Source organism: Acinonyx jubatus, chromosome B3 (genome assembly GCF_027475565.1).
Source record: "Acinonyx jubatus isolate Ajub_Pintada_27869175 chromosome B3, VMU_Ajub_asm_v1.0, whole genome shotgun sequence".
NCBI classification, from domain to species: domain Eukaryota; kingdom Metazoa; phylum Chordata; class Mammalia; order Carnivora; family Felidae; genus Acinonyx; species Acinonyx jubatus.
The window spans coordinates 54,108,719-54,121,162 of NC_069386.1; the positions used below are offsets into that span (position 1 = coordinate 54,108,719).

General features: G+C 37.8%; 1 long non-coding RNA gene across 1 annotated transcript; it reads left to right on the forward strand.

The window, feature by feature from the left end:
• Positions 1 to 767: 767 nt before the first annotated feature.
• LOC128315946 (uncharacterized) lies at positions 768 to 10,937 on the forward strand. The gene is made up of 3 exons (XR_008299188.1): positions 768 to 2,351; positions 7,516 to 7,643; positions 10,175 to 10,937. It is a non-coding gene; the product is annotated as an uncharacterized LOC128315946 (long non-coding RNA).
• The last annotated feature ends 1,507 nt before the right edge of the window (positions 10,938 to 12,444 follow it).

Genomic DNA, 12,444 nt, shown 5'->3' on the forward strand with positions numbered 1-12,444 from the left:
CCCTTTCAATTCATCCTTTCTTGTGATTTGGGGCCTTTAAGGATCTTTCTAACTTTGTTGCCATGTCAACTATTCATTTAATGAATTGTGGGTTAAAAATAATAAATAGGGGCAACTGGGTGGCTCAGTCGGTTGAGTGGCCAACTTCAGCTCAGGTCATGATCTCAAGGCTCCTGAGTTCAAGCTTCCCATCTGGCTCACTGCTGACATTGCAGAGCTCGCTTAGGATCTTCTGTCCCCTGTCTCTCTGCCCCTTCCTTACTTGTGCTCTCTCTCTCAAAAATAAATAAATATTTAAAAATAAATAATCTTTGATTCAATATTTTAAAGTACATTGTACTAAGAAAATTTAGGGCTATATTGTTGTGCATATTGAAGGAAATAGAAACACCTAGTTTCCTTTCACTCTTGATTGTTTTTTTGACTTTTTTCTCCCTCCTTTTCTTCTTTGTTGCCTTTTCTTAGTTTCTAAAATTGCTTTTTCATTATTCTATTTTTTTTGTCATTCTATTTTGCTTTTCACTTGTCCTTGATATTTTCTTATACCCTTTTTGTCTGTTATTATGTTTCTTTTCTTTCTTTGCTATCTTTCTTGCCCCTCCTTTCCTTTCTCTTTCTGTCATTCATGTAATTTTTTAACAAAGGCAAAAAAATTATTCTTGGCCTACAAATAATATTTTAATCTCCTTTCAGAAAATTAGCTTAGCCATCACTAATTAGAACAATGAGGTCTAAGTCATTGGAATGAAATCAAATTTATAGTGCCTTTCACATAGTAAGCACTCAATAAATGTTTTTGCTTTTGAATGAAACTTCATTAAAGGCTCTAACTCTACTATGGTGAACACATTGTGAGATCAAAATGTTGCCAAGTAGACTGTACCTGTGACTCAGTGAAGCCTAACCCAGACCGACAGAGAAATTGATGGAATGTTAATTGATAGCAGCTGGATGACTGGCATGAGTGCAGCCACAGGAAAGGGCCAAGGATCTCTCAGGGAGTATAAAATTTACATTTACTAAAGACCCCAGAGGCTTTTTAATGAGAATGACCTCTGGTTAAAATTAGAGTGAAGGGGAAATAAAGATAGTAATTTGGGGACTTTGGGTCTTAGCATATTTTCCACTTAATAGCCAGTGACTTAGAAAATGAAACTCATGGAATTCTCATAATAGTAATGACTTGGCCTTAATGATTTCAAAAGCCCCATTAGGTGGGTTCACGACTTGTTGGTTAGCAACACTGGAAAATATACTAGGTGGAGAAAACATGGATAAGTCCTCAAATTTAAACACTCTTATCAGTGTCTTGGCTGGTAGAAAACAGGCTGTGTTGATCAGGCCTTGTAGAATAGACCAAGAGGGTTTGTTTACTCCTTGGAATTGAGCTTGAGGTGGATAAGATCAGAGTTTCAGATCACTAGCTGGGTGTACATCTATAAAGATCTCCCACTATGTGAAAATTCCCGAGTTGATATCTGAATAAAGTGACAGGGCCAAACCTTACTACAGCTTCTAAGATATGTTTTAGTGGAAGCCCCAGATGATCTCCTTTCCTCAAGAGAAATTGGTAATCATCCTGTCTACTAAATGAGGCATTGGTTTGTTAATATAAAGTTGGTTGATGCACCTATACTGAAATATACTAGTTTGACTTTGGGAATGTTTGAAATGTTAAATATGGTTAGTGCCTAAATCTATAGTGATGGGTTCTTTTATTTTTTCCTCCCTGACACATACCTTTATTTCCTAGAGCATTTTACAGCAAATTCCTGACATTATAGTACTTCATCTGTAAATGCTTTAGAATTCTGGCTACTGCTGAAAAGGGTCAATATTTTACGCAGCTGGTCCAATAGAGGAAGCCACAAGACATGAACCTGCTCCATCATAATGCCTCCTCACCTACTGACAGTAACATGTGCATAGTAATTTCTATGTGTTTGTGTGTGAGTTGACACCAGAGGGCCTCAGGAAGAAAAAGGAGGGAAAATCATATATTCAGCTTACATTGGGGTGTAACTCTGAGGGAGATGAGATTTACAAGCAGTGATACCCTTTTTGCCCTGTTTTCCTAAATCCGTCTGTGTGGGAAAATTTCTTCTGGAAATCACTGATGCCTACAGATTATTATCTCGGGTGGAGTAGGGCTGAGGGAGGAGATACTGTATATAGAAGGTGAAATTTTCTGTAAACAGGTGGATATCAGATGGTTCTGAAATTGGAAGGGCCATGTGAGAATTTGGCATGGAGCTGGCAAGAAACCACACAAAAGAAGAGTGGGACTTTTCTAAAAGGTTCAAGAAATATCAAACAGGAGACTGAATCTCTTACAATTACCTGAGATGGAGGTTTGAATTGTTTTACTTGTACTTTTCTTTTTTTTATCTTAGGTGCTTATCCACGTGCATATGAATTGCAAATATTTTCCTCATTTGTTGTGTACCTTTTTAATATTTATGGTGGCTCTTGCTTTTTGTTCTTTTCTGGCTTCTACCTTTGGGGCATGATTACTATTCATATTTTTTCCAGATGAAATTTTTAATCATTTGGTTAAGTTTTTAAAATGACATTGGAATTATCTGGCATTTATGATTAATTTAGCTAAAATTGACATTATTACAGAATTGAGACATACTATATCTGTCCTTTTAATTTTTATGTTTTTCAAAACTGTTTTTGCTTTTGTTTTCTTTATATAGGTCATGCATATTTCTTAATTTCTAGGTACTTTATTTTTTGTTCCATACTTTAATTTCCAGTGAACTAATATTGGAATATAAGGGACTTGTTGATTTTTGTGTATTAATTAGTAAAAGGATAATTTCCTATTAGTTTTAGCAGTTTTCCAGTTGTTTTCCTTGGTCTTCCAGAAAGGCAATCATCAGCAGTAAATAATAACAATTTTGCCATTTCCTTTTCCAAATATATATATATATTTTGGAAAAGGAAATGGCAAAATTGTTATATATATAACATTATTATTATACATTAATATATAACATTAATATATATAATAACATATTATAAATATATATGTATATATATATTTGGAAAAGGAAATGGCAAAACTGTTATTATTTACTGCTGATGATAATGTATATATACTGTTTTGTTAGCTTCTCTGTGCTGGTTAGTACTTCTAGAGTGATTTTATATCATAATGGTGACAGGATCCATTCTTGCCTTCTATCTGCTTGAAAAGAGAATGTTCTTGTTTCAGTGTTTCTCAAAGACCCTTCTGATGTACTTAAAAAAAAGAAAAAAAGAGTTCAGTAGTAAAATGTGTTTTGCAAACACATTAGTATATTAAAGGCTCTGAAATATCTGTAGTAAATAGACTTGGTTAAATTTGTTTAATATAAGCTTACCATTTCCTAAAAGTATTTAGTAATGAAACATAAACATCTCATCTCCCCCCTTTTTTGGTAACACAATAACTATAATCTTATCCAACTAGTGCTTTACGTGTTTAAGCATGCTATTGGGTGTTGGCTTGAAATAATTTTTAAGAAGCCTACTTTACATAAATCCTTTGATTTATATTTTACTAGTAATTGAATAATAAATCTTATCAAATACATTTTACTATTTAATAAGGATGATTGAAATGCATTTTTCCTTTGTTCAATGCAATAAATCATATTACTAGATATAAAACTATAGATATTAATACATATTAAACTATCTAAAATAAACCATTCCATGACCATGGAGTTTCATACTTTGGTGTTCTGTATTTTATTTGCTAATATTTTATTTAATAATTTTTGAGTCTGTCATCACAAATGATATGGATTTCTAGTTTTCTTTGACATGACTGGTAATCAACCTTATGCCAATTTAATAAAATGAATTAAAGTCTTTCCTAGTTTCTCTGCACCACAGGCCATAATTGTAGCATAGAAACTCTCTGTTCCTCAAGTATTTGAAAGAACTGCAGGTAGGACACATTGGGTCTGATGCATATTTTGAAAGTAGTTCATTGACAACCTTTTCATTGTCTTTAATGGTATATCCAGATTTTCTCTTTAGTTTTTGTGGTAGGTTGATGGCATCAATTGGCCCAGTTAATGACCCTCTGATATCCATGTTCTTCTCAGTGTGGTTTTGCAGCTCTTCCCATCAAGATGTGGATTCATTTTTTCTGCATCTTGAGTCTGGGCTGCCCTTCTGACTTGCTTTGGTCGATAGAATCTAATAGAAATGACAATGTGTCATCTCTAAGCCTGGGCCTTATGTGGACATGTGTAACTCTGCTGGTGATTTTTAGTACCTTCTATGTGAATAAGCCTAAGCTAGCCTGCTTATGAGAGAACATACAGAGGAAACTGCAGTGTCCCATCCAAGATCATCCTAGACAAGCCTGTAGCCAGTCATCTTTTAAAAAAATGTTTTTTTTAATGTTTATTTATTTTTGAGAGAGAGAGAGAGAGAGAGTGAGCAGAAGAGGGACAGAGAGGGGAGACAGAGAATCTGAAGCAGACTCCAGGCTCTGAGCTGTCAACACAGAGCCCGATGTGGGGCTCAAACCCATGCAACATGAGATCATGACCTGAGCCGAAGTCAGACACTTAACCGACTGAGCCACCCAGGCACCCCTATTTTTTTCTGGATTTTGGGATTAAATGCTTCCTTCATTTTTGTTATTCTTTATTTTATGCTATTAAGACTATGAATTTTCCTCTCAGTTTAGCATTGGCAGAATATGTTTTCAGATGTAATTTTGTCCTTGTCAGATCTTATTATATCTAAATTGTTAATTATTACCACTTTTATTTCTTGTTTTACCATAAAATTACATAGAAAATGAATATTTTATTTTTTTAAGTGTCTTTGACTTTTTCTACATATCCTTTAGTTATAAACTTCCAATTTTTTTTTTATTTTTTTTTCAACGTTTATTTATTTTTGGGACAGAGAGAGACAGAGCATGAACGGGGGAGGGGCAGAGAGAGAGGGAGACACAGAATCGGAAACAGGCTCCAGGCTCTGAGCCATCAGCCCAGAGCCCGACGCGGGGCTCGAACTCACGGACCGCGAGATCATGACCTGGCTGAAGTTGGACGCTTAACCAACTGCGCCACCCAGGCGCCCCTATAAACTTCCAATTTTATGGCACTATGATCAGGGGATATGATCTTTATAATTCTGAGAACTTTGATTTGTGTGTGTGTGTGTGCGTGTGTGTGTGTGTATGACCTGAGATAATATTACTTTCTGAAAGTAAACACCTTAATTTTTAGCTAAAATAAATCCCTTGATTTTGCTTATGGATTAATAAAATGTGAGACTTTATAGGTTGAGTGTTCAACAGTACTTCAGATAGTTAATATTATATAGGAAAATTACAAAACCAAAAAGAGATAATGGGAAATGAGCATAAGAAATGTTGGGGAATTGCCATATAAGCAGAAAGAGAAAAGAAATCCTGGGTAGCTTTAGTCTTGGTTGATAGTATAGTCTTAACTGTTTTCGTTTAGTTAAAGAAGAAAGTGAGAGCAGGCGTTTTGTTTTGTTTTGTTTTGTTTTGTTTTGTTTTGTTTTGTTTTGTTTTCTGAGTGGGCTTTTATGCAAGACCAAAGACTTAAGATTGTGTAAATGAAGACACCCTGAATGTTGTCCCATCCCCCACTCCCACTTCCATTCATTCCTAGTCCATGCACATATAAGGAATATTCTTTTTATCACTTGGGGAAAGACAGCAATTTTGCCACTAGGTACCAATAGGTATTACAGTCATAGAATGTACCTTCATGTGGGTTCTGTCACCTGGGGAGAAAACTGTGGGGTTCCCCAACTGGGTGGCTAACTGAGAAGTCGTGGTTTATAATGAGAACAGCCAGGCACTAATGATCCAGGATGTGTAGGTACAAGTAACCTACCAACCATTTCTAATGGTATTACCAACAATAAACAAGACATCTATGCCTGAATTCAAACTGCTACATTATATTCAAGTTGTGTTCTTGATTTATGCCATGGTCTCAGTTGATATTTTGGCTGCTATTCACATCTTTTTCAGCAACAGCCTGGATATGAATTTGATCCAAAAATCAAAAGGAATTTCAGGTTTCACGATTAAAAATACAATTGCTTCCTTATTTCTGTCTCTGACATTAAAAAAAATACATATTTTATCTAGTTTTGTTAGGTTTTTAAATTGAAGATTAGGAGAAGAGACGGGAACTAATTATGGTTTGTTAGTAAGCATGGGGATTAGTTATGGTTTGTCTGATGACTTAAAGAAGGAAAAGTACTTTGGGAGAAATAAGTATGGTGTAACAGTAAATCCTGACTAGACTCTGAAATAGATAAACAGAAATTAAATTATTCAGATTTCTTTTGAGGAGGAAGAAAAGCTTTTTTGTACATTCACGGAGGAAACCACCAGGGGGCCTGGTGGTATACAGGCTTGGTAAATTGGAGTTTGCGGTTAATAAGCCTGCGTCCTTCATTCAACCATGTGTTAGGATGCCAAGATCCCTTAACAACTGCAGATGTTAGGGTGTTTTTTTTTTATTGTTTTCTTGCTACATATCTGTGAAAATGAACAACTACAACAGAAGCCAACAAATTTTAACAAATTCCTTTATCTGAGGTAGCAAATCTGAAGTCCAAAGGGCTGGATCTAGGCCTTTGCTTCATAATGATTACATATATAACAGCAACTCTGCAAACAAACCTATTTTACTTGCAGGTTCAACTTTAACAGCATTTTTGCACAAATAATTACAAACTACGTAACAGTGAGTATAAGTGGTTCCCCCACTTTCTATAGGCCTTTGCTTTTAACTACTCATACCACTCCAGAAGACTACCCTCATGTTCCTTTGTCTAGAAGCACAGGACATCCTCGGTACCCCCCACAGACTGGCTTATAGCCAGTGACAGATGATATGAGGATTTGAAAGCCCAGATGACTTGACTCTGCTTGGGTCATCCTCTGTGGTGTGACTTTCCCCCTGAACACTTCCATGGGACCTGGCCTAAGACCCTTTCTTAGCTTTTTCCCTTTCCCAGTCCCACTCCCCCTGCCACCTTAATGGTTTCTCCTGGAAGAACTTCCTTAAGTCACTGGCATGTAAATCCTCATCTCTTGGGCCTGCTTCTGGGAAACCTGACCCAAGATACAGCTTAAATACTTTAAGAAAAAAGAAATTTAGGGTCACCTGGATGGCTCAGTCGGTTGAGCTTCCGACTTCAGCTCAGGTCATAGTCTCGCAGTTCGTGAGTTCGAGCCCTGTGTCAGGCTCTGTGGTGACAACTCAGAGCCTGGAGCCTGCTTCGGATTCTGTATCTCTCTCTCTCCCCCTCCCGTGCTCATGTTCTGCCCCTCTCTGTCTCTCAAAAATAAATAAATGTTAAAAAAATTTTTTAAAAAGAAAAAGAGATTTAATACAGGGAACTAGGCATTCTCAAAATCATTGAAAGGGTGTAGGAATCAGAGGCCACCATTAAGTTTAAAAATATACTGCCATAGTCACGATCTAAGGGAAGCTTCTGTCACCACAGGCACAACCACCTCTCAGCAGCCAAAGATAGTGACTAGACAGTAGAACACTGTATCTGGCTACTATCAAGAAGACACCGTGTGTTCAAGACCTTGCATCCAGCTGCAACCATCTGAAACCTATAGCAAGGTAGGTGTGATTCAATTCCAATGTCCTAATCATGATATTGCAACTAACTTGCAGAGCCTATTTCAAATGTAGAACCTAGCTGCAAGGGAGTCAGGGAAATTTATTTTTTTATTTCCGAGTCTTTGCAGTACAGGAAGTCACCCTAGAAGAGGTTGGAAATGGAAGCTGGTTGCCAATTGATCATATTCACAACACTAGAGGTTAGAGGAAATGAATTGGTAGGCATTCATTTCAGAGACCTTGTGTATTACGTTTTCTTGCCTGGAACATGTGTCTTCTCTGAATCCCTACTCTACCCAAAGCTTGCTAATTGATGCTTATTTTTAGTTTTCACTTTAGATCAGTGTTTTCAAACTGTTGATTATCACTAATGAAAGGATCATAAAATCAATTGAGTATGTATTTACCAGCAAGGGGGAAAAGTATAGAATTAAGTGAAATAGAGTAGAATAGGAAAATGTGTTGTTTCATGAAATGTCTGTTTTGGTTTTGTGTACGTGTGTGTGTGTGTGTGTGTGTGTGTGTGTGTGTGTGTGTGTTGCTTGCACTGTAAATTTTATTTCTTAGTGTGGGTCATGGTCAAAAGGCTTGAAAAATAATTCCTAAATATAACTCCCTCATTTCCCTGGCATTTTGAGTCTGGGTGTGGTAACTATCCTGTATATTGCAGAGAACTCTGTAATGTAATTCACTTATTACAGTTCTTATTACCCACACATACACACACACACACACACACATGAACATTCAATATCTGTACTCCTCATTAGACTTCAGCTCCCAGAGGAGGGGTCAGATACTGTGTTTCCCTTGCTTTTTGTTACCTTGGCATGAGGTTGGTCACATGGTAGCTTTTTTACACATCTGTTGAATGAATAAAGAGAAAGGGATTATTATGGACTCTTGTATCACTTAGCTACTCCTAGGTTTAATAGAAGACTCAAGACTCAGAGAAAATTTGAAGAGGTGCATAAGCTAAAAATAAGATGAACAGGAGAATTGGTGCAAAGCAAAAGATATTCTACCCCAAATCAAACAGTAATATAGAACAAGAGCATCATGGAACCCACAGAGGAGAAACTCTGGCCAGATCAACATAGAGATTTCTCCTCTAGCCTCACTGCAAAGTCTTGTCACCAGCTCCTTAGTGCAGGGGAATAGGAGACATACAGGAAACATATTCCTAAAGGGTATAAATAGTTTATTGAATAGAGATCTCACCCAAGTGTTGGTTCGTTTATTCTCAACAAGTCTTTATGTACTCCTCAGCAAATCTTGAATTAATGAACCCCTTAATGGTATTATATGTAGATCTCTGTGCTGGGTGTACCTACCTAACCATAGAGTGAAGAATCTTGTGAGTAAAGCCAATAAACAGTCCCTTACCCCTTAGAGAATTCTGCTGGAGGATGTGTATGTGCAACTGCTGTGTTACTTAATGAAATGTATGGATGATGAGTTGAGTAGTAGTATAAAAATGTATTAAAAATAATAAATGAATACAACCAGTATGTATAAAATGCATATTGTGTGCCTGGGAACGTGCTCAGAACATTATGTCATGCAACTTCTACAACTCTGGGAGGTTTTAGACATAGTTTATAGATCAGAAAACTCAGACTCAGCGAGAGCAACTAACTTGCTCAAGATGGGAGAGCAAGTGCATGGCAGTGAGGACTCAAACCCAGATCTGTCTCCCCGCTGAGCCTATGTTCTCAACCACTCTGGCAAAGCAAGTGGTGACTAATTGTCTAATCCTTTTTTGAGCCCTTAATTATTGCTTTCTGCTTCTTTGTGGCCTGAGATTTATTTTAATTTTTCCTGTGGTTGATGGCCCATGGCATAAGATTCCACATTCATATACTATAATTGCAAAAACCTTCTGTGGATGGCCAAGAAAAACTTCCTCTTCAGATTGCAATCACTTGGAAATATTTGCCTTTACTCTCTAAGCTTGCATTTACAGTTGGAATGCATAAGCATTTCTAGTTATTCTGCTTGTCCATTTAAAAAAAATTGTTAGGTACTTACTATGTGTCAGGCAGAGTTCTACATTGGGGATACTGATAGACATTATCTCACCTGAGGAGATAGACAATTTAAATTTGAGATATATAATATCAAAAGTTGCAATAAGTACCAGTAAGAGCACGCGAAAGGTAGAGAGTGACAAATGTGTATGCAATGTATTTTTTCTAGGATTCTCAGGGTAGGTTTTTATGATAAGATGACATTTGAGCAAGGACAGGTAAAAAATGAGGGAGAGAGTCCTATGGATATGTGGGGTAGCACTTTCTAGGCAGAGGGTCAGCAAGTACAAAGGCCCTGGGGTAGAAGTGCACTTGACCTGTTTGAGAAATAGCAAGTATGACTTGGGTGTGACAGCAATGGCGTGCATGAGGGGGAAATTGTAGAGATAAGAGTAAGATAATATACAGTCTATTGGGCTCTGCTAAGGACTTTAGCTTTACTTAATAAGAAACATTATAGAGCATTGATCAGTGGAATAATATGACTCAATTACTCTTCAGAAGGATCGCTCCAGCAGCTGGATGAAGTCTTTGATAAAGGGAGGCAACAATGGAGGCTGGAAGTCAGACAAAAAGAGGAGGCTCTGGCATTACCTGAGGTATGAATTGGATTCACACAGCAATGGTGAGGCTGGAGAAAAGAGGTGGAAACCTTGATATAGTTTGAAGATAAACTTCTAGGATATAGCATCCAGGTGAATGGAGAGGGCTGGAGATACTTCAAGGGAGTTGTCAGCATAGAGATGGGACTGAATGAGATATCTGAAGAGGGAATGTAGTTAGAGGGAAGAAGAGGTCTTAGGGTTGAACTCTGGGACACCACAGTGTTTAGAGGTTGGGAAGAGGAGGAAGAGCCACCCAAAACAATGGAGAAGAAGTGAACAGTGATGGAAAAGGAAGACCAAAAAGTGTGGCATCCTGGCCAAAGCCAAGTGAAGGAAGTGTTTCATGAAGGAGTGTAGCATCAACCACATCAAATGCTGTTGAGAGAATGAGTAGCATGGGTCAGATGATTGAGGATTAACCATTGGATTCAACAACATTGCAATTGTTGACAATTTGGCAAGAGCTATTTAGGGGAGTGATGGCAATTACATGAATGAGAAAAGGGGGTGTGGAGATAGCAGGTAGAACTAATGCTTTCTGGGAGTTTTTCAGAGAAGTGGCCTGGAGAAGGATATTGATAAAGAAATTTTTTATTTTATTGAGACAGAGTGCGTGCATGTGCTTGCAAGTGCATGAGTGGGGAGGGGCAGAGAGAGAGAGAGAGGAGAGAGAGAATCTTAAGCAGACTGTATGCCCAGTGCAGAGCCCAAAGTTAGGCTTGATCTCATGACTATGAGATCATGACTTAAGCCAAAATCAAGAGTCAGGTGCTTAACTGACTGAGCTACCCAAGTGCCCCTATTTGGTTTTTAAATATGGAAGAAATGACAGTATGTTTGTTCATGTAAATAATCCAGTAGAGACGAAAATTAGCCTCGAATAACAGTGTGATTATCCACCTTTGAAATGGGAGGCAAGGCAATGCATAGGGATATAGATGCAGGATAGTGGAGGGGTGCACGTAGATTTACCCATCTGAGTGCTTTTATTTTCTGAGTAAAATAATAACCAAGGTTAGCAATTAAGAGTTAGGAGGAGAGCAGAGTGTTAGAAGTTTGAGTAAAGAGGAGAAAGGGTGAAACTGAATTGAACAAGAAGATGTTGGAGTTCCAGGCATTATGGGGGCTCATTTGAGTTTTGTGGCTATGAATTCAAATGGAAACAAGTCAATATGTAGTGGGATTTTCTCCAGCCATCCTCAGCTGCTTGGGTGCAGGCCTGGGGGAGTATATGGAGAGTTGGATTTGCTAGGGTTGTGGGTTAGCCAGGCAAGCACAAGAAATTTTTTCCAGGCAGAAAACTTACAGAGGAACAGAAGGGGAAGGGAGTTGGGTGAATGAAGGGGGAATAGTTATAATGATTATTCAAGGTGTCTAAGCTGGGTAAAAGAGGAAACAAGAGTCAGCAAGATTTATGGACAGTGAAAAGGTGACAAGGTTGGATGTCCTGGTGGGGTCAAAGAACTAACAGTGTTGAGGTGCTAAAGAGAGATAGCTGGATATATGGGTATGTGATGGTCACAGGGTGGAATGCTGGACACTGAGTTTATAAAGAGAGTCAGGTATTGGCAATGATACATACTTGTGTACATTGCAACTTGGTGGTTCTTGAAAAATGGCTCTGTAATGTACAGAGGGAAATAGGCATTCCTTGGTTGCAGATAACCTACTATTGGTTATTAAAAACTGTTTTTTTAGGGTCACCTGGGTGGTGGCTCAGTGGTTAAGTGTCTGACTCTTGATTTTTGCTCAGGTCATGATCTCATGGTTCGTGACATAGAGCCCCACATCGGTCTCTGCACTGACAGTGCGGAGTCTGCTTGAGATTCTCCCTCTCCTTCTCTCTCTACTCCTCCCTCTCTATCTCTTTCAAAAATAAACAAAAAAACTGTTATTTTATGAAATATTGTTAAAATGTTAAAAGAACATGAACTTAATATTATTGTATTATTAAATCATTTTTCCAAAAGAAAAGTATTTGTGTTTTCTTTAGATTTTTTTAAAAGTTTATTTACCTATTTTGAGAGACAGAGGAAGCATGAGTGGGGGAGGGGCAGAGACAAAGGGAGAGAGACAGAATCCCAAGCAGGCTTTGCACTGTCAATGCAGAGCCTGACATGGGGCTTAAACTCAAAAATGTGAGATCATGGCCTGAGCCAAAATCAA